The 21,656-nt window shown below is 46.0% G+C and overlaps 1 pseudogene; it reads left to right on the top strand.

Moving 5' to 3' along the window:
* Positions 1-11,634: 11,634 nt before the first annotated feature.
* Positions 11,635-12,602, top strand: LOC149125910 (olfactory receptor 2T6-like; annotated as a pseudogene).
* The last annotated feature ends 9,054 nt before the right edge of the window (positions 12,603-21,656 follow it).

Below are 21,656 nucleotides of genomic sequence, written 5' to 3'. Positions count from 1 at the left end.
AGCCCTGAGCGTCCCAAGTCTCCCCGCTGTTGTCTGTGTGGCATGCACTCCCCTTGGAGCACTGTCGCGTAGACCCTGGGGCTTCTGTGGCTGGGTCCCGCAATTTGGCTTCCGCGCGGTGGGCGACCTTGTTCTCCCAGTAGGTCCTCCAATTCACGCCTGCTCCATCCAGAAGGGTTTCCCCTGCAATTTTTTGGTTCTATTTTCTGCGGCTACCGTAACTCCCCTTTTATTAAACTAAATTTTCCTGGACTATCGGTGCGCGCCCTCACTATTCCGCCATCTTGGCTCCGCCCCTCCTAGAAAGATATTCTAATCAAATAAAAAGTTAAATGAAAATTATATCCGGTAGATGTATATTAGAGGCCAGCGGAAGAAACTCTGTATTAAGTAGCAGATGCCAGAATTACTTTCATATATTGTCAAGGAGAACAAAATAGTTCATGTCAAGTGCACAAATTTACTCACCAATCACTTCCCTGAATGCACTCTGAAGACATAGGGCCTCAGCGTGAATTACACACGCCATAATCTCCTAAAGAAGTCTGAGCACCCATCCAGAGGAGAGGCTGCGTACCACTCTGATGAAAGCTGTGCAGATGGAAGGAAGAATGAGCACAATCCTAATTTAATTCTCAAGTGCACGACCAATATGACAGGTGACATATTTACTTTTCATAGGAGCTAAAGAAAATATGAGCTAAAAATAATAAGTTTGCAATTAATGAATCTACTCACACTTCGTTTTCAAAACACTTTCTATTATAAAGAAAAGTACATGTGTAAACTCTAACAGTTAAAATGGCAAAAATCTGAGACATTATTGCAGCTAATTAGAAGCTGGAAATCTTACTTTCCTCAGAAACTGAGTTCTTAGAATTATATCTCCAAATCACACTGAACATGTTAAAAGTAATTAAAAATCAAAATAAAAATTATATAGACATATATATGAAAAAAGAAAGAAATTGAGGAACACAGTGGGATCTAGCACCCTCCAGAGGACAGTGGGAAAAATAACAAAGTCAAGAACTCATAAATCTCAATTTTAAGATGCAGTAAAGATCTTCACAATCCATTCAATGGGTTATTCGTAAATGGATAGACAAGCAAATAAGCAGAACGGAATTGAGACTCCTGAGGAAAAACATCCTAGAGTTTTAGCCAATAGATTTTCAACAAGGGTACTTAGGCATTTCAACAAGAAAAGAATGCTTGGGGCTGTCACTGTGGTTTAGCAGGTAAAGCCACCACCTGCGATGGCAGTATCCCCTATGGACACTGGTTTGAGTCCTGGCTGCCCCACTTCCTATCCAGCTCTCTGATAATGCACATGGGAAGGCAGTGGAAGATGGCCCAAGTCTTTGGATCCCTGCACCCATGTGGTAGACCCAGGAAAAGCTCTTGACTCCTGGCTTCCACCTGGTCCAGCCTGTCCATTGCAGCCAACTGATGGAAGACCAGCAGATGGAAGATCTTCCTCTCTCTCTGTCTTCCCATCTCTCTCTCTAACTCTGACTTTCAAATAAATACATAGACTTTAAAATAAAAGGCTGAAATGCTATTGGAAATTTATTCCACCCTAGGTACTTTAGAAAAATTAACAAATTCATTCTCAACTGGAACAACAGAACTCCAAGGCTGGACATAATGGAGGAGAGGGGGTGTACTGTAGGTCATACCTAGCCCATTGCGGGTGTGAATCTTTCTGAGTGCCTTTGTTGCTGTCTGCTCCGGCTCCCCTGCTCTGACAGCTTCAGCAGTGGGCTCTTACTTCTGCTCTCCATCGTGCTGGTTGGTGGCAGCTGAATCCTGTTGTCTACCATCTTCCAAACCAATAGATAAAGCAAATTGTAAGGAAAACAAAACTAGGAAAGTTTTATTCAGGAATGTTTTAAAGACACGTTATACCACTACCCAAATTTTCTTTGGAGAAATTCAGTTATCCAAAATGCAGTTCCTTGCTGGATTTACAAAATGGTCTTTCTACTGCAATATCATCATATTGAGACTTGGGAAATTAGCCCGAGAAATAGCTTTGTGTCTCATTTTATCCTTTATTCTTATCCTCCACAAGATGTGTAAGAAATTTTCAGACCTGCATGATTTAATGAATGGTTGAACACTTCAAGATAATTTCTTAGACTCATTCCAGATTGGATGTTTCTGGCTCATCAAATATTTAGAAAATATCAATGTAAATAATGTCTTGGAGGAGACCCTAATGGTCAAATGCAGAAATAATTTTTAGGTCACATTATCTGGTCATGTCCAATAACATGTGAAATTGGTATTCAAATATTAAAATATAAAATTAAGTGGATTAAATTACCTTACAATTAAACAATAATTAAATCTGTAAGAGCTTATAAATATAACCCATAATTATTCAAAAACTGCACGGAATAAGAGGAGTTCAGGACCAGGACAAGGAGACCTGGGTTCGAGCAGGGTGTGCTTCGGAAGCCTCAGACTTTGCTCTTCTCCAAAATCAGAGTCTGTGTCTTCCACAACGTACAGACGACACCAGCAGTGCAAAAGACTCAGTGGTCCTGGTCCTACTGATTTTTCTCCACTGTCTCACACAATTACATGGCACATTTCAGAAGGGCTGAGGCTTACCAGTAGACCAGTAGACACAGACCCTGCAAATTTCCTTGAACCAGAAAACAGATAACTTCATGGTGGATTGACTTGAATCACATTCAAAACAAATTTCCTTGAGTTTGGTAGGATATTTGAATGCTTTTGTTTGTGTACATTTAACTATGTCATCACATATGTACTATACGTAATGTTCTGCTTTGTCTCTGTATTTCTAATAAAGATATATGCTTCAAAAGTCTAAACTATCTCATTATATTCTTTAAACTTTTTCATTGTTTTTTATTGTTAGTCCATTTCAATACCATTGGGCATGGAATTCATTTCAATGTATTTTATAATTTGATTTTGCTTTTTCATTGCTTCATTACTTTTATACCACTCGTCATTTTGTTTTACTCTTTCAAAAAACATCTAAGTCATAAAATTCTTGAGCATAAGATTAAGAAAATTCTACAATTCTGATTAACTAAATGATTTTCCTATACCACATTAAATTTTAAAGTCACTTTAAATGTTTCTCTAAGAGTATAGCTACTGTACATGTTATGAGTTATTTTTCTGATCTTTATATTTTACCTACATAATCTTAAGCACAATTTTATTTTATTTTTGTAAGTTTCTTTATTTTTCACTGACACAGAGTTTGGGCATACCCATCATCTTATAATACAAGGTATTGAAAGTAAGACTGTTCACCAACATGTAACACCAGCTCCTTGGTGGAGTGTCGTGGTTTTGATAGTTTTAATTACTTTCACTTACTCTAAATTTAGAAAGTCACGAGAAAAGTTCATTTCAGACCTGTGAGTCTGATTTTCCTGGAGAGAAATTGAGCACAGTGAAGCTTTCTGATTGACAATATTAATTTTTACTTCTTTGAGGTAGAGTCTTTGCATAAGGATTTTCCATACCTCTCAATTTCTCTAAAATGCATTGTTGCCTTAGAAATAAAGCAGAAGCTTATTTTCCCAAATGGAAGTGATGTGTTCCTCACGTAATAAGAATCCTCAACCCGGGTACTTTTCAACGTGTTGATCTCTGATCATGTGTTCAGAAGGGTTTGATAGCAATTATTTAACAGTTTCCATAAACTGGATCTCTGCAGTTATCAATCAATCTGTGCAGCCGATACATGCCTAAATATAGTTTCTTAGCAGATTCTTTGATATATTTACTAAATTGGTGATTACATTTACTCAGTGCCATTTAGTTAATGACTGTTTATTGGAAAGTTGTGCCAAGGGGGGAGGCTGGTGCTGTGGTATAGCAGATAAAGCCTCTGCATGCAGTGCTGACATCGCCTCTGGGTGCCAGTTCGATTACCCGCTGCTCCACTTCCCATCCAGCTCCGTACTGATGCATCTGGGAAGGCAGTAGGAGACGGCCCACATGCCTGGACCCTGCACCCACGTGGGAGACCCGGAAGAAGCTCCTGGCTTCAGATCAGCCCAGCTCTGGCTGTTGTGGCCATTTGAGGAGTGAACCAGCAGGTGGAAGACCTCTCTCGCTCGCTCGCTCGCTTGCTCTCTCTCTGCCTCTGCCTCTCCCTCTCTATAACTCTGACTTACAAATAAATAAATGAATCTTAAAAAACAGAAGGCAAGGAGGCGGATGGGAATTGAGCTCACACTTGTTGCTGCAGTGAGGAATTAAAGACCACACGAAGAACGGCTCTTCCCTTCCTTTGGCTGTGTTCCTGATTTTACTAATTTGCCCCCTTGGGGCAAGAGGGACATAAGGAGTGTGGCCATGGAACATCCATTCAACAGTTGTTCTCAAATCATTAATTAAAACCAGACCTGGGGAGGAGATTGCGCAGCCCTGGTTGGAGCCTGTTCGGTGCTTGCCGCGCAGAGGTGGGGAGCAAGGCTGTCACAGCCGCCTGGGGACAGCTTCACTGCATGCCGGCTCAGGGAGGGGCCTCTTCTGTCACTCACCAGGGCTTTAAACTTGGCTGTGTTCTGCTGTGTGCCCCAGTGTGCAGTGTTGCAGTGTGAATCCCAGGCCTGCATTTCAGTGGTCATCTTGGAACACTTCTAACACTCTCTTTTTTTAAGTTTTGTGCCTTTCCTCGTGAATGTCCTTTTTTTCAGGGAAAAAAAGAGACTAAAATGGAGACATGAAACAGGAAGACGAGGAGGTCGGCTTTTCTCTCCAGTTCCTAAGATCTGCCCTCGGGTGAAAATTTCTGTGAACAACTTCGCCTCTGACCAGCATTCCTCCTCCTGGAGAGACACTGTACACCGTGAGGGGTCCACTGTCATCAGCTGCCATCTCCAGTCTCAGGGTAAGGGAAATGCTTGTTCTCTTGTGTACCAGGTTTCGGTGAGAGGAAAACGGGCAAGGAGGGGTAATGCTTTCAGATAACTCACGTTTTGTGCATGTTCAGTTCCCACACGCCTAACGTGAGCTAGACGTGCAGGGACTTGGGGGAGAGGAGAAAATCAGTTGGAAAGCTGGTTGGCCATGGAGCACATTTCAGGATGCGTGTCAGGTGAGAGTGAAATGTTGGCAAGTTAGTGGAGTGGAGCAGCAAGAGTCATGGAAACACTTGGTGAAGTTGGCTGTATTTCTGGCTTTTGTGTACAAAACTTCCACTCATTGACGAGGGTCATCACTTCCTGGGCCTGGTGTCCAGATCAGAGATGACCAAACAATAAATCCTATTTCCAGCCTTGCGCAAGGCCACCAATGTTCAGTGAACTGATTTCATCCACTGTTTCCTATGACATGCTCTGAACACATCAGGAGGCAGCGCGTGGAAGACAGGAACTTGCTCCCGTAGCTGTGGCCGTGGGCTGGCCAGGCAGGGTCAGCCAGGCTGCGCTGGGTGTGAGGCTGCAGGGCACTGGACAGCCTGCATGTTCCTCTGCACTTCTGGCCCCTGCCTATCACTTTCCTTCTTTTCAGACAGGAGGCTCCCTCCCACCCCCGTGGTCTTCAGAATTAGCCTGGGGGACAGGGTGACACCTTGAGGTGTCGCACACATTTGCAATGGAAAAAGACTGAGAGTCAAAGTCATTCAGTTTTAGGGGCGCTCTAGGAAGGTGCTGCAAATTCTGTGAAAAATGGAATGAAAACGTAAGTTTATTTTGATGCAAAGTTTTTTATATCCCACATACATGGGACCCTCAAAACGTTCACATAAAATGTGCATTGTAAGACTCTATGCATGTGTCTCAGCCAGTTTTTGCACCCAGATAAACATGTTTTAATTTCATTTTGTCCTGAACTGAATGAAGTGTCCTTGTACACACTGACTGTTCAGAGGACTGCTCACCCCAACTCTCTGTAACTTGAGAAGACAGAAACACACAGCAGACAAACCCAGGCAGACCAGCCTGGGTGCAAGCTGGAGGTGATGATGGGAGGGGGCCATGTGGGACTCGCGGTGGTCAGAAGCTAGGGGCATCACTGACACTGGTCTCTGGTAACCACCAGAGTCTAATCCACCTCATGTGAAAAGGCAGGAAATAAACAGTTCTGCGTGTATGCCAGGTGAGGCGAGGTGCACAGGGCACTCCTGCTCCTGCAGCCTCCACACAGAGGCCAGCTCCTGGATACCCAGTCTCCCTACATTAGAATCCACGTGTGTACACCTCTTATTTGAATTTATTAGGTGCATGTTTTCATAACTTATTAGGTTGGATCTTTTATTCTATCACATCTTTCTTCTGTAACAGTTACGTTGCAAAGTGCAATAATAAAATGTTTTCTGGGTAGCCTTTGGCTCCCTACATAATATTCCTGCTGTGGCGCAGCTTTGAGCTTCCTTTACTTAAGCAGTGTTTTCATTCTACTCCGAGTACGTGTAAGTCTGCTCTTGTTTTGTATTTCTTACTGGCTCAGTGATACGGACCAATGGAATAGATTAAAGATATAACGCATTTTCTCTTAAAATCTACATTATAAAATGATTTCTTTGCTCCATTTCACTATTTCCTTAAATAGTATTCTGAACACGCTCAAATCACTCTTTTTTGGCATCTGTTAAAAATATTTTCAAAATGTTAATTGCCACTTAGTAATTATGCACATTTATGGGGTATATTGTGACATTTCAATACATGTATATAATAGGTATGGATCGTAATTTGTGTCTTTTAATTCTATCTTTTTGTTTTTGCACTTTCTTTCTTTAAAGAGTAAATCCATGCTTTTGAAAGGGGGTGTTTGTCCTGCAGAATTTTGTAACTCTAATTAACATTCTTATCTAATCTAATTAATAGTTTTAAGAATCTTCTTTGCTGCTACATTATACATTTTTTCTTCCATGTTTCCCGGTATTTTAGAATACACACATATTGGCCAGAGCCGCGGCTCACTAGGCTAATCCTCCGCCTAGCGGCGCCAGCACACCGGGTTCTAGTCCAGGTCGGGGCGCCGGATTCTGTCCCGGTTGCCCCTCTTCCAGGCCAGCTCTCTGCTGTGGCCAGGGAGTGCAGTGGAGGATGGCCCAAGTGCTTGGGCCCTGCACCCCATGGGAGACCAGGAAAAGCACCTGGCTCCTGGCTCCTGCCATCGGATCAGCGCGGCGCGCTGGCTGCAGTGCGCCGGCCGCGCCGGCCATTGGAGAGTGAACCAACGGCAAAGGAAGACCTTTCTCTCTGTCTCTCTCTCTCACTGTCCACTCTGCCTGTCAAAAAAAAAAAAAAAAAAAAAGAATACACACATATTATTAATAACAATTCTGCTAGTGCTTTTCAGAATTGTCCTCATCCTTGTAGTTGTCTTTGTTGGAGCCATCTGTAAATGTCTATCTTTTCTGGCTCATCTACATGTTAGCCTTGTGACAATTGCACACAAATGCATTCACTGCCAGTCCCTTCCCTGGGTGCTGCACACAGGAGGGCATTGTGACAATGTCTTCAGCTCCTGGGGCAACGCACGCACGGGATTCACTTACTGGTGCTTCCTAATTCCCCAATTCCATGGAACGTGATCTGTGTTATGCAGAAAATCGGCATTCCGCTTTTAGAGAGATAGGTAGGTAGATAGATCTGTTCCTGTGAATTGCTTGGAATTCTATGCAATTTTGCAATCATGTGATTGGTAAACATGGATATTAAAACTGAATTAATGTTTACTATTAGTGATATTGCATGGTTTCTTCCATATTCTTAGTTTCAGTTTTGTTTCATCTACACAAACAGTGGAGTGAATTTTAGTGTTTGTCAGACCTAAATGTGTCTCAGAACATCTTCCTGCTTGATTGACACATTACTGGCTCCTCCAGTGGGTCTGAGTATCATCAGTAACTTTTACTGAGCACAGAGCAGTTTTCAACACCAGTCTAAAAAACTTCCGTGGACTAATGAGGTTGCCCTGGAAACCTGTTTCCTTAATATTATTACAGAGAAAATGGGGAAACTGATGCAAAACAAATTGCCTGTGATCACACATTTGGAAATGGAAACCAAACCCAAGAAAATGCTTCTAATTTGGGTTCTAACTCCCAAATTCTGTTTTGGGGGTTTGCAGATTTCTTCACTCTTGGTGGATGTTATCATCTGAAGCTAGTGTGAACTCCAATCTGCTGAAGGTGGCCCTGTTTTCCTTTCCTTTCATCTGTGTGCGAGCTGCTAGATGCTTTTACTTCAAATAACTTGCTGGAATATGCATGAGTGCATCCTTGTATTCAGTGAGACATCTTTCCACGGTCTTCTTGTCCCTTTAATAAAATTTTTCCTTTCTTCAGTTTTTACTTATAATTTTCTTAAATTTGTGGAATTATTCTTTTAGAATCATTGAGTATTTTATTTTGCTTTTGTATGCTCATTACTCCATGTCTATTATTTTCTTCTTAACATTGAACATCCATCTCTCTGTGTTCCTGGAGGGCTATTCAAGCTCTGTCCTCACGCAAGGTACAGTTTCACGCCATCAGCCGATTCTTGCTGTCTCTCCAGTCACTGTTCCTCCCAGTACTGTTTAAGTGCCGCAGGCAAAGCAGTGCCCTACCTGAGTGTCCTGAAGGTCCCCTGCTCTGCAGCCCTTTGGCTCCTCCCAGCCTTGTTGGCCCCTTCTAGTCTCCAGGTCACCACTGTGGACCACAGGTGAGACGGATGGGGACAGACTAACCCACCATCCCCTCGTTCTCCCTCACCACCCTTCCCTAATGGGCAGCTGGGCTTTGTAGTTGTGTCTGTCCTAGAAAACTCGGACAGAAAAAGGTTAGCTTTCTAGCAAGCTTGCATGTTTTTCACCACTCACTGTGGGGAAAATGCTCCTCCAGGCACTGTGCTTGCTGGTCTACCTGAAAACCTTCCTCTTCTTCCTCGGAGGGTGAGACGGGGCATAGAAGACCTTGCCCCAGCCCAGAAGCTGCCCAGAGAGGTGCAGCCAACCCTTTCCTGAGTAGTCCACACCCGAACACCTTGCACCTATAAAGGTCAAAGGTGGGGAGGTCATAGGTCTTTCCCAACTGAGGAGTGATTAGTGCCCATCTTTCCCCATTGAGCAAGATTCTCAGTTTCAGTGTTGGTGAGGAGTTAAGATTTTTATGCAGCTTCAAGGTATGAGTGAGATGTGTAAGACATGCCTCCCTGGAAAGTGTGTTGATAACTAAGTTATTTGCAGGTTCTGGGTATCCCTGCAGTGCTAATGATTATTGGTGTCTTACTCTGAGGTTAACATTGAACAAGGATGGTCTTGTTCCTGGAATGCATTTACCCAGAAGATCATCTTTCATGTCTTTTACCTGGTTCTGAGCATTCTCAGTATTGACAAATATTTGTGTGAAGGGGAAGAACATTCTGAGATCCTATCATTTTAATAACTCAGAAGACAACTGGCAAAGCAGTTGTCTCCCTCCCTGGGTCCCCGTCTTGTGTGCTTTACGTCAGGTGTTCCCTTTGGTTGCACCACTAGAAAGGGTGTTGATGCCTTAGCAATCACTCCTCCTATTCATGTGCATCCTGTACTGTCCCCATCCCCCGCCTCCACCACCCCCAGCTTCCAGTCATCACTGTGCACTCTGTTCCTTATGATCAACTGTTTCGGGTTCCACAAACTGGTGAAATCATTCAGTGCTTGTCTTTCTGTGTCTGACTTACTTCACTAAGCATAGTGTCTCCCAGGTTCATCTGCATTGCAGCGAGTGCCAAGTCCTGTTCTTTTTATAGATTAATAGTATGCCATTGTGTATGCCTCCGAAATTTCTGTATCCCTCTTTCCACTGTGGGACACAGAGATTGATTCTGTGTCTCGACTATCATGATAGTGCTACAACAAACATGGGCATTCTGGGGTCTCCCTGGTGCTGGGTTTTCTTTTCCTTTGGGTTTGTATGGTGATGGGATTGCTGCAACATCTGGAGCTTCTGCTTTTAATGTTTTCTTCAGGAATCGCCACACTGCTCTGCATATGGTGGGCTAATTTGCATTCCCATAAACAGTGGACAAGCAGTCTCCTTTCTCCAGGTTGTTGCCAGAGTCTTATCTTTTGTCTTTCTGATAGCAGACATTCTCAGTGGAGTGAGAGAGAGCTCACTGTGGTTTTGATTTGCATCTGCCTGATAACTAGCCATGAGGAACATTTTTCATATATCTGTTGGCTATTTGTATGTCTTCTTTTTAAAGAATTATTTATCTGAAAGGCAGAGCAACCGAGAGAGAAGACAGAGGGAGAGGCAGAGGGAATGAGAGAGAGAGATTTTCATCCACAGGTTCACTCCCCAAATGGCTGCATTGGCCAGAGCTCGTCTAGGCTGAGGCCATGTGCCCAGAATTCCATCTAGGTCTCTCATGCAGATGGCAAGGACTCAAGTACTTGAATCATCATCCATTGCTCTCCCAAGCCCATTAGCAGGGAGCTTTATGGGAAGCACAGCAGCCAGGACTCAAACTAGCACTCCAATCCAGGGTGCTGGCATCACGAGCTGCAGCAGTCTAACTTGCTGTGACACAGGCCAGCCCTTGTATGTTTTAGTTGCTTGGTTATTGGGTTCCTCCTAAATCACATGGAAATATTTTGCTTTGTTCCTTTACTTATTGCAGTCTCCCAGGCCTGAGAAGATGGCACTGGACTCTCTGTGAGTAAATGTATATGAACCAACGAGAAATCGGCAACAGAGTGGAGGAATCCAAGGATGGTTGATGATCAACGGGTGACACAGCTATCACATTCACTTCAGTTCCCTGTAGTTTGCAGCTGTGTCTACAATGGAATGATACTTCCAGTTGGGAATGATGTTCTAAAATTGTCACCAAAATTCCCCATTCAATCAAGCATCTTATTAAATTGTTTGGTGATTTGAATTTATTGCATCAATCATGGTGCTGCTGTATCCACATTTTCAATAAGTGGGGTGGGCAGTTGGCACGGGGTTTAAGGCACTGCTTGAGATGCCCACATCCTATGCCAGAGTGTACGGGTTCAAGTTCCGGCTCCACGTCTGATCCAGCTTGCTGCTAATGCACACTCTCATAGGAAGCAGGTGATAGCCCAAACACTTGGCTCCCTGCCACCTACATGGGAAACATGATTTGAGCTCTGGGCTCCTAGATTTCCCTGGCACAGCCCCAGCTTCTTCAGGCATTTGAGGAGTGAACCAGTGAATGAACTCCCCCCCCCCTTTCGATCTCTCACTCACACACACACACATACACACACACACAAACACTTTCTCTCTCCTCTTATCTCTTTCAAATAAATAAAAAAACAGTAAAATTTGAAAATAAGAACATAAATAAAATTATTGAAATACATGGAGTCCACTCCAGGTGAAGAATCCCTTCCCAGGCTCAGATGGTCCACAGTCATTAAAGCAGCTTACTTGAAGCATCAGTTGTCAAATATCCTCACCACCACACCAGGGAAACCTGCCAAACTCCTCTTCCAGAAGAAGAAATGGGCAGGAAACCAGATGCACACCCACATCACGTAGAGTGCCCAACACCAGCCACTGGAGCACTTCACTGTGACAGCGCCTGCACCTGCACAAACCCCTAAATGCCCCCTGTGCCTTTCACGGTTCTCCTTAACCCCACGCTTCTCTTCTTCTGCCCCCAGTTCAGCCTCAGTGCCATGGATGAGAGCAACAGGACCCTCTCTGGGGACTTCACCCTGGCAGGCCTCTTCCCTCACAGCAGTGCCGCTGGGCTCCTGTTCAGCATCATCTGTGCCATCTTCTTCTCGGCCATGCTGGCCAATGGGGTCATGGTCTTCCTGATCCACGTGGACCCCCAGCTCCACACCCCCATGTACTTCCTGCTCAGCCACCTGTCTGTCCTTGACATGATGTACATCTGTACCATCGTGCCCAAGATGCTGGTGGACCACCTGCTGGGCCGGGGCACCATCTCCTTCGTGTCCTGTACGGCCCAGTACTTTTTGTACATGGGCTTCGTGGGGGCCGAGTTCTTCCTCCTGGGGCTCATGGCCTATGACCACTACGTGGCCATCTGCAACCCGCTAAGATACCCTGTCCTCATGAGCCGCTGGGTCTGCTGGCTCATCCTGGCCAGCTCATGGTCTGGTGGGGCTCTGGACAGCTTCCTCCTCATGCCCCTCACCATGAGGCTCCCATTCTGTGCCTCGCACAAGATCAACCACTTCTGTGAGGCGCCCACCATGCTGAGGCTGGCCTGCGGGGACAAAGCCGCCTATGAGATGGTGATGTACGTGTGCTGCGTCGCGATGCTGCTGCTCCCCTTCTCCGTGGTGGTAGCATCCTATGCCCGGATCCTGCTCACTGTGTGCCAGCTCAGCTCCATGGAGGGCCAGAGGAAGGCCTTGGGCACCTGCAGGGCACCTGCACTTCACACCTGGTGGTGGTGACGCTCTTCTATGGGGCCGCCCTGTACACGTATATGCTGCCACCATCTTACCACACCCCAGCACAGGACAAGGTCTTCTCCGCCTTCTACACCATCCTCACCCCCCTGTTAAACCCACTCTTCTATAGTCTGCGCAACAGGGACGTGGCAGGGGCCTTCAAGAGGGTTGTGGCAAGACACCAAGGGGCCTGTGGTGTTGCAAAGAAAGAATTCTAGAACTGCACCTGTTCCACAGCTCATTCTAGTACAGCGCCACTGATGCTGTGGCGGCTACCACACCAGATGTGTCAAAGCAGGCTCAGCCGTGCTTCCATTTTGGCTTCCACACTCAAGCAGTGCCAGAGCCCTGCACACACGACTTGGCTTTGTTCCTCCTTTGTTTCCACTGGTTCCAATTCTTCTTTCATCCCAGCTCTGATCGCATTTCGTGGTTACCACTGTCCCTAAATGCCTGGCTACTGTTTCATACTCAGCCCGTCTTCAATGTCCTCTTAAGACCGGTGACTTTGGCTACAGGATTTAAATGGCCAGTTTGTGGAACCGATGGAATATTTGGGGATTCTGACATCTGAAGCACTGTTAAACCTCAACAGGGGAAGGGCATTTGGCTTAGCAGCTAAGACAACGATTAGGATGCCCGTGTTCCATTTTGGATGTCAGTGTTCAATACCTGGCTCTGGTTTCTGACTCCAGCTTCCTGCTAATGCAGTCCAGAGGGACAGCAGTGATGGCCCAAGCATTTAGATCCCTACCACCCATGTGGTATAGACCCAGATGGAGTCCTTGGCTCATGACTTCAGTCAGGGATAGGTTGTAGGCGTCCGCGGGGTGAACCAGCAGATCAGTGTTCTCTCTCTCTCTATGCCTCTTGAATAATAAAACAAAAACAAACGAAAGACTTCAAAGGAAATACTTACATAAAGAAACAGATTTAGAAAATCCAAATAGCCCTTTCTTTGACTAGCAACTGGAAAAAAAGTATTTTCTAAATCTGCACATGGGAAAAATGACTCATGAGTTTTTGTAGAAATGCAAAACCAGGGTTCTACTATGTTGTATTTTCTGTGGGACAAACAACCACTGTTGAGAAATGGGTGCCTCATAGCTACCATCCAGTTTTGTGTCTAGTCTGCTAAGGTTTGCCACTCTGGGGGTGGATCTCAACACTTTTCTCCCAAGGAAATAGTGAACAACATGCATTTATAACACCGGTTTGCACTGGAAAACAGTACACAATCGGAAGAAATGCCAGCTTTCCATCTGGAGGTTAGACCTGGGATGCTTTTGGAAATGACTGAGTATCATTTATGTGGGGCCAAGAGACAGTAAACAGACCCGGGGTTGCTAAGGTCAGGGGATAGAGAAGGATGGACAAACAGAACATGGAGGATTCAGGGCAGGGGACCAACCACAGACAACAAGAAGTGGCAGGCCACAGGATGGGAAGCCTTTTCCACGACTCATGGACCCATGGAACAAAAAATATGAACCTTAATGTGAACCACAACCCTAATTAACAGTCACGTGTCAAAGTGACTCACCAGTTATGACAAGCAATATGCTGATAGTGAGAGGAAGAAGGAACTCTGTATGATCTGGTGAGTTAAACCTGAATCTGTACTAAAACATAATGTTGTTCACAACATCTTCCTAGAGACCAGGAAAACTTCTGATGCTGTATTTCAGTCAATAAGCCACAAGAAACTGTCACCAGGCAGAAGTAAGGAGGGGGCAGGCATGCAGTGTAACTGTTGGTTTAATTGGCTTGGTATAGAGCTTTGGTGATGTGTATTTGGGGATGGGAGAGGAGGTGAGGCTGGTGTGCATAATTCTTGCATACCAGTGGTTGTCAGTCTCACACGTGTTGTAGGTCATGGTTCAGGTGGTCATCAGTCTCACACATGTTACAAATCAAGGATCAAGTGGTTGTCAGTCTCACATGTGTTGTAGATCATGGGTCAGGTGGTCATCAGTCTCATGTGTGTTGTAGAAGATAAGGGTCAGGTGGTCATCAATTTCACACATGTAGATGTGGATCAGAAGGTCGTCAGTCTCACGTGTGTTGTAGATCATGGGTTAGGTGTTTGTCAGTCTTGTGTGTTGTAGAAGATGAGGGTCAGGTGGTCGTCAGCCTCATGCATGTTATAGATGAGGGTCAGGTTGCCATCAGTCTTCTGTGTATTGTAGATGAAGGTCAGGTGGTGACACATGTTGTAGATCATGGGTCAGGTGGCCGTCAGTCTCACATATGTTGTAGATGGGGGTCAGGTGGCCGTTAATCCCATGTGTTTTGTAGACCATGGATCAGGTGGTTTTAGTCTCACACAGGGGATATTGCAGAACTTCCTTGTCATCACATGTTCCTCTCCCTTCCGTGCACAGGAGATACCTGTCTGCACCACCTGTGTGTTCAGGAGAGACAGTACTCTCTTTCCTGCACTCTGACTTCCCTCTCCCCAAGAGGACACAGCCTTTGGAGATGAGGCTGCACTGCAGGGTGAAGCCTTAGCAGACTGAGAGCAGGGGATGAAGCAGGCCATTCAGGGCCAGCGCCACTCTTGACCACGTTATACTCTGGATCCAGCTCCCTGCTAATGCACCCTGTGAGGCAGCGCATGCTGGTCCAAGGACTTGGGCTCCTGATAGCCATGTGGGAGGCCAGGTGGAGTTCCTGGCTCCTGGCTTCAGCCTGGCCCATCCCTAGCTGGTGCAGGTATTTGAGGAATGAGTAAGCAAATGGAATCTCTGTCTGTCATTGTGCCTTTCAAATAAATTAATAAACAAGAGTGAGTGGAATACTTTCTTCCATATTTTTTTCTTAGAAGGTTGTTATCTATCATAGCAAGTACCATTCCCCAAGAATGCCCTAAAATGTCATGTAGTTCAGATCATCAAAGCTGCGCAAGGATAGCAGGAAACATCACCCCTCTCACCCAGCACTGAAAGCCTCACTTTAAGCTCCCAGGCAGACGTGGCCTTTGACAGAATCTGAAGCTGAGCAGCCTTGGCTGTCTGCAGGAAAAGTCGAATATCAGTGCCCAGAGCCCACAGAGCACATCTCGGGACTGTGGCTTCCTCTGGTGGAAACCAGCTGCTGAAAAGTGAGGTCTGTGTCCACAGAAGACCTGGCAAGTCTCAAACCTGGGCTGGATCCCCGTGCAGTGATGAAGCCATTTGTGTGACACTGCTGAAGCCACAAGCAGGGCACGACGTCCCATTCCCATGCATGGTGGCTGGCACAGCTTTAAAAATTTTAGACAACATAATGCATATTATGAAAACTTCAAAATTTTTAAAAAAAAATGGAAATATTTATGTTTGTGCATTCAATAACTATGTAAGCAAAGGCAACGTTATTATTCTAAATAGTAATTACTTACTAATTAGAGGTTGTAGATCAGTAAAATTAAAAAGTAAATTAATATATAAAAATCAGAAGACTTCAAATTTGCCATAAATAAACACTGATAAATATTTTAAAAATCCAGAAGCAATAATAAATAAACATTTGGGGTAAATTTAATTATAAACAAAAGTAAAGTGAGAGGTACCCAGAGCATGCATGTGCACACCATATATATTTACACCACACACACATATGAATATTTAAACCACAACACATTTCTATATACCACTCACACATGTACACACCTCATGCATACATGAATACATATCTACATGCCACACACATGCATATCTATCTACTACATACAAATCATAACCTTTATAATAATTTATATATATATATACACACACACACACATATAAGTGAGGCAGAGAGACAGAAAGAAAGAGAGACAAAAAGAGATCTTCCACCTGCTGATTCACTCCCCAAAATGTTCACAACAGACAAGGCTAGGGCAGACTGAAGCCAGGGGCCAGGAACTCCATGCTGGACTCCCACATGGGCAGCAGGGACCAAAGCTCTAGTCATCATGGGTGCTTCTCAGTATGCGCCTTAGCAGAAAGCTGAGATCAGCAGCAGAGCCAAGCCTGGAACCCAGGAGCTTGGTTATGGAATATGGACCTCCCACATGACATCCTAACTGCTAAGCCAGCACCCACCCCCAGATCACAAATCTCAGGGAGAAAGTTAGCAGTCCCTGACTGGCCCACAGGGCTGGGTACAGGCCTCGATGAGAAGAGCGGCTCTGTGAGGCTGTCAGTCACATCACAGCGAGTGACATGGCTGGTGCTAATCCAAGAAAAGCCACAAAGGGATTCCAGAAAATGCATGGAGAATGCACAGAATGGACGCAGGTATGTGTGCATTTCAGAAACTTGTTAGGCCAAACTAAGTTTATCTTTTAAGTCCATTTCCTACACACTTTGTGAAGTCTCTTTGGTTGTATGTGTATGTGTGTGTAAGCACACCAGCACGTCACACACCTGCACACACAGTGGAAAGCAGTTTTGCAAAGGTAGATGCCGTATGAGGCTTTTGATGACTTTCCCTGGGTTTATAGGGAGGGAAGCATTTGTAAGCTTTCACATCTTTTTCCAGGGGATAAGCGTTGCCTGAATAGCCAGGCAAAATGATCCGGTTAAACCACCGTCATGGCAGGACAGCGCGGCAGAAAGGAGCTACTTCCTGCTGCCCCTGCATGCCTGTCTTTGTCCCCACATTTCCCCAAGGAAGCTGTGCTGGCCGAGGTCTCTTACGGAGCACCGGGGACAGCAGGGTGCTCCTGTGGTGTCAGGCGCTCTCTTGCACCCATCACTTGCTCATTAGCTGTGGCCCGTCTGCCTCATGGAAGTCTCCCGAGACCCTTGGGGGAGGGGGCTTGCTCTTTTCAGCAGTGTTGCGCAGCTCCCAGTAAACTATTTACATCTGGCTGTTCTGGCTCTGTGCACTCCCTGCTGTGCCAGGGACCCTGCTGCCTGCCTTTTCCTTTTTCACATCTGCTTGTCCCTCTTTGCTGAGTATTTCCCAGCAAGATGGCAGGTGGGTGTCATCACACGTTTCTTTCTAGGAGGGTTGTGTGATGGGTTGTGTAATGCACAGTGGTTCCGGGATAGCTGGGACAGTGTTTGTTAGTTTGTTGTAACGATTCTACCTTCTGCAAGCACATCACAGAACAGCTCCCAGTAACCCGCTGTCTGTCTCTGTGCCGACTCCACCCTCAGTTGATAGCTCAGCTGTGTCAAGCAGCAGGGTCCAAAGGACTGGGTCCTCAGAGGCCACTGTGGACAACACCTGTGCATGCAGAGTGACCACTCCCTGAGGGCTCTCCTGGACGGCCACGGCTGGGGGTTGTGTTGGCATTTCCATCTCTGTATGAAGCGGAGGAGGAGGTAAGTTCACTGAGCATCGCCATTTCCCGTGCTGCAAAGCTCTTCCACTTCTTAGCTCTGTTGTTTCTCCACGCCTTCTCTGCTTGCACCGAGTTCCTGGGTTTGCAGTAAGCTGTGGTTTTCCTAAACTGTGCCTGGTGATCTCTTTGTAATCAAAGCACTGCAGTCCAAAGGGCCACCTGCAGATGTGGGCACTCAGGAAGTGACAGAAGAGCCGTTCTGGGCATTCAGATGTGTTTTGACGTTAGGAATGTGTGCTTCATTCTTGGACACCTGCTAGGGGTCCTGTGGGACTTTGATTCTGGAGCCGCAGGCACTCAGGCTGTGCGATAGACTCATGACAAGATGGATACGAGGTGATGTGGGAAAAGCGAATAAATTATTTTAAGGTTTTAAACTATTGGGTTAAATAGCTTGATGTTTAGTTTGAATGATGAGAAATTCTTGGTTAAAAGGAAGCAAGTCAGCGACTCCCCTAGCAGCTTCTGCCACCATCAGACCAGCTCCCTTTCTGAGACTCCAAACCTGGAAAGGAGAGCCAGATGGGGTTCCTCAGGTGGCAGTCTGGATGGGGCTGTGTTCCCGGTCTGGTGCCAGGAAGCATCGCTTGGCACATCTGTTTGAGAGCAAATAACTGAGTTTCTTCAACATTTCGTAGCAATATGAGTGGATTCACATCCCCTCTTAGGATACTGCAAACGGTTTGTGGAAAAATAGAATCACAAGGTAAATTTACTTTGGCTCAAAAAAGTGAAGTCCACCCCTAGGTTTTTCATTATATGCACATTCATGAGTTTTTGAAGATCTCTCCTACACATCTGCTTTTAAAAAAATTACACCTAATCAATGTATCTTTAGATTCTATCTCCCATGAAGCTTCCGGAAGCCATTCGCAGAAGACACAAGCAAGAATCACTCAGGCTGAGCCTCAGGGAAATGAAGCAGGGTTGTGTGCAGCTGCTGGGCTGCACGACACAGGTGCACGTCGGCGGCAGGACGACAGGGTCACTGCAGAGCCTGGCACGGGCACAGTGAGCCTCAGCCTGGGAGAGGACCACGAGGGCACCCGGCAAGCAGCCTTCTTTCCTTTATAAGGCCGGCTTCCCTGTCTGCGTAGAATTAGAGCAAACCCTTTGCTTCTGTTTACTGTTATTTTCTGATTGATCTAAGGGCGTGTTATTCTTGTGCAGGAGTGGGTGAGGGCATGGAGAGGCTAAGGCACAGCTGGCGCTTGGCTTCCGAAGCACAGCCTGCACCCAGGATCCCCAGGTCTCCGCCCGGCACACTGCTTGTATCCCTGCCCTCCTTTCACAGGGAAGGGCGCTGATGACCAAGTGGAGGTGCCTGCTTGGCAGATACAGAGCTGGCCTGAGACCTGGCAGCTGGCTGGACACGAGCCCAGGCCCTGTGCCTTCCACCTGGAGATGCAGTCACTCTGCAAGCCACTGCCCCATCACGATGGAAGGGTGTGTGGACACCGACCCCTTGAGGGGCGCTTTGCCGGTACTCACACACAGCAGAAACCTGTGTCGGAAACAGCGGGGCCCTCGCCTGAGGCCTGCCTGTGCCTTATGTTCTTGTGACAGGCAGGAGGGTTGTGTGGCTGGCAGTGACACCTGGCCCCAAGTCACCCCCAGACTGAGGAAACTGACAATTTTGTGGTTCTTCCTCCAATCTGAGTCTATTCTTTTTTTTAACTTTTATTTAATGAATATAAATTTCCAAAGTACAGAATATGGATTACAATGGCTTCCCCCCCATAACGTCCCTCCAACCTGCAACCCTCCCCTTATCCACTCCCTCTCCCCTTCCATTCACATCAAGATTCATTTTTGATTCTATTTATATACAGAAGATCAGTTTAGCATACATTAAGTAAAGATTTCAACAGTTTGCTCCCACACAGAAACATAAAGTGAAAAATACTGTTTGAGTACTAGTTATAGCATTAAATCTCAATGTACAGCACACTAAGGACAAAGATCCTACATGAGGAGTAAGTGCACAGTGACTCCTGTTGTTGACTTAACAAATTGACACTCTTGTTTATGGCCTCAGTAATCACCCTAGGCTCTTAAGGAGCCCATTGTTGAAATACTGAGCAGAATAAAGACAACCCAGAGAAGACTCAGGAACACGTACTGTGTATCTAGTTTCAGAGTCGCACTAGTGTGTTCTGAGCTGGATTGAGATCCCCGTGCAAAAACTCCACTGTGAGTCTCCGCGGGCTCAGAGTCAGCAGCACGCAGACTGTTGTAACAGCAGAGAGGGCCTGGCCCCAGTGTGTTCCATATGGAAGAGCTGGATCTGCAGGAACCTGAGAAATGATGACGCGGCATTTTACAATGGACACTGTGAAGATTCACCCGTGTGAACACTTGGGCTCCAGGATTTCAGCAACAAATTTGCAGGTGAAGCAGACAGGAACGAGGCAGCACAATGTGGCACGGAGAGGAGGAGCAAGTGTACCGTCTCATCCATCCCACGGAGGGTCGGACGTTTAACGGGAAGAAAATTGCTCCTGAGCAGATGGGCAGGGCCAGGAGCAAGGTGCATGAGCAGCTACTAGTGCAGGCAGCACTGGGCCACGCAGAGGCAGGTGACAGCTGCCCTCACACCTGTCACTTCATTTAGGGACAGTGTCAGGGATCATCACCGTCCTGTGCAGGGACAATGTCCTGACTTCAGACTGTAGTGAGTGGGAGGAAGAAATGGGCGCCATCCTGATCTAACCCAACCTGCCCCTTGGGCAGAACAGGAGAGAAAGTTGTGCAGGTCAGGGTGGTATCCATGTGCTGCTTCCTGTGGACGCGCAGTCTCAGGAAACAATGAGCATTTTAAGTAAGCCTGAAGGACAGCTCTAGGAGCTGACGCTGTGGCATAGTGGGTAAAGCCGCTGCCTGCAGTGCCGCCATCCCATACGGGTGCCGGTTCGAGTCCTTGTTGCTCCACTTCCTATCCAGCTCTCTGCTATGGCCTGGGAAAGCAGTGGAAGATGGCTCCTGCACCTGTGTGGGAGACCTGGAAGAAACTCCTGGCTCCTGGCTTCAGGTCGGCCCAGCTCCATCCATTGTAGCTATCTGGGGAGTGAACCAGCAGATGGAAAACATCTCTCTGTCTCTGCCTCTCTGTAACTCTGCCTTTCAAATAAATAAATAAATTGGAGGGAAGGAAGGAAGGAAGGAAGGAAGGAAGGCAGGCTTTAAAACCCATGGGTATTTTACCCAATAGCTTTTTCTTTTCTATGTCCTCACCATTTGCAGAGCAAGCAAATCTGTGTTCCTCAGAGACATTTGGAGTTTCTACAAGTTTAGTTGCAAGACAGACATTTTTCTGAGAGTTTCCACTAAATGCCATTTGCTGCAGGTCAAGGAGGGAAGTGCAGAGCCCAGCTGCTGTAGCTTCATGGGGCTTCACTGGGCTCACAGGCCTGCTGAGCGGGAGACACTTACATCTCAACTCCACACACTTCAGGAGAAGTGTGCCTTCCTTAAGTGAAAGGCTGGGAATTCTCACACATTTACCAATAGTTTTGAGATAATTTACATGTGATTATATAACACCACCATTTTACTTTGTATTATAAATATGTATAATATGAAACAAATATTTCACCTGTACTACACATTTCTTATTTAATCCTTAGCTCAGCTCTGAATGTGTTATTGTCTCAACCTAACAGAAACAGATGCTGAGGCTCAGAGAGTCTGCAGGGAGTCCAGTGCTACAGAATTGATCACCGTCACGACCAGGAGAAGAACTCGGTTCATCTGATTCTACATTATTTTACTGTGCGCCTATCATAGCGTTTCAGAAGCAGCTTCTTGAATACAGGCACAGAATTGTTTGGAACATTCCCTGGCTGTTTTCACGTGGACTAAACCAGAGCAAGGAGAGCAATGTGCACCCAGGGGAGACTCAGCACTGCAGGCCCTCTCACCGCACCACTCCACAGCCAGGGAGCCCGCAGTAGGT

This window comes from Oryctolagus cuniculus, chromosome 6 (genome assembly GCF_051225735.1).
Source record: "Oryctolagus cuniculus isolate XC-2025 breed Fujian yellow rabbit chromosome 6, ASM5122573v1, whole genome shotgun sequence".
Taxonomy (NCBI): Eukaryota; Metazoa; Chordata; class Mammalia; order Lagomorpha; family Leporidae; genus Oryctolagus; species Oryctolagus cuniculus.
This window is presented reverse-complemented; position numbering and strand designations above follow the sequence as displayed.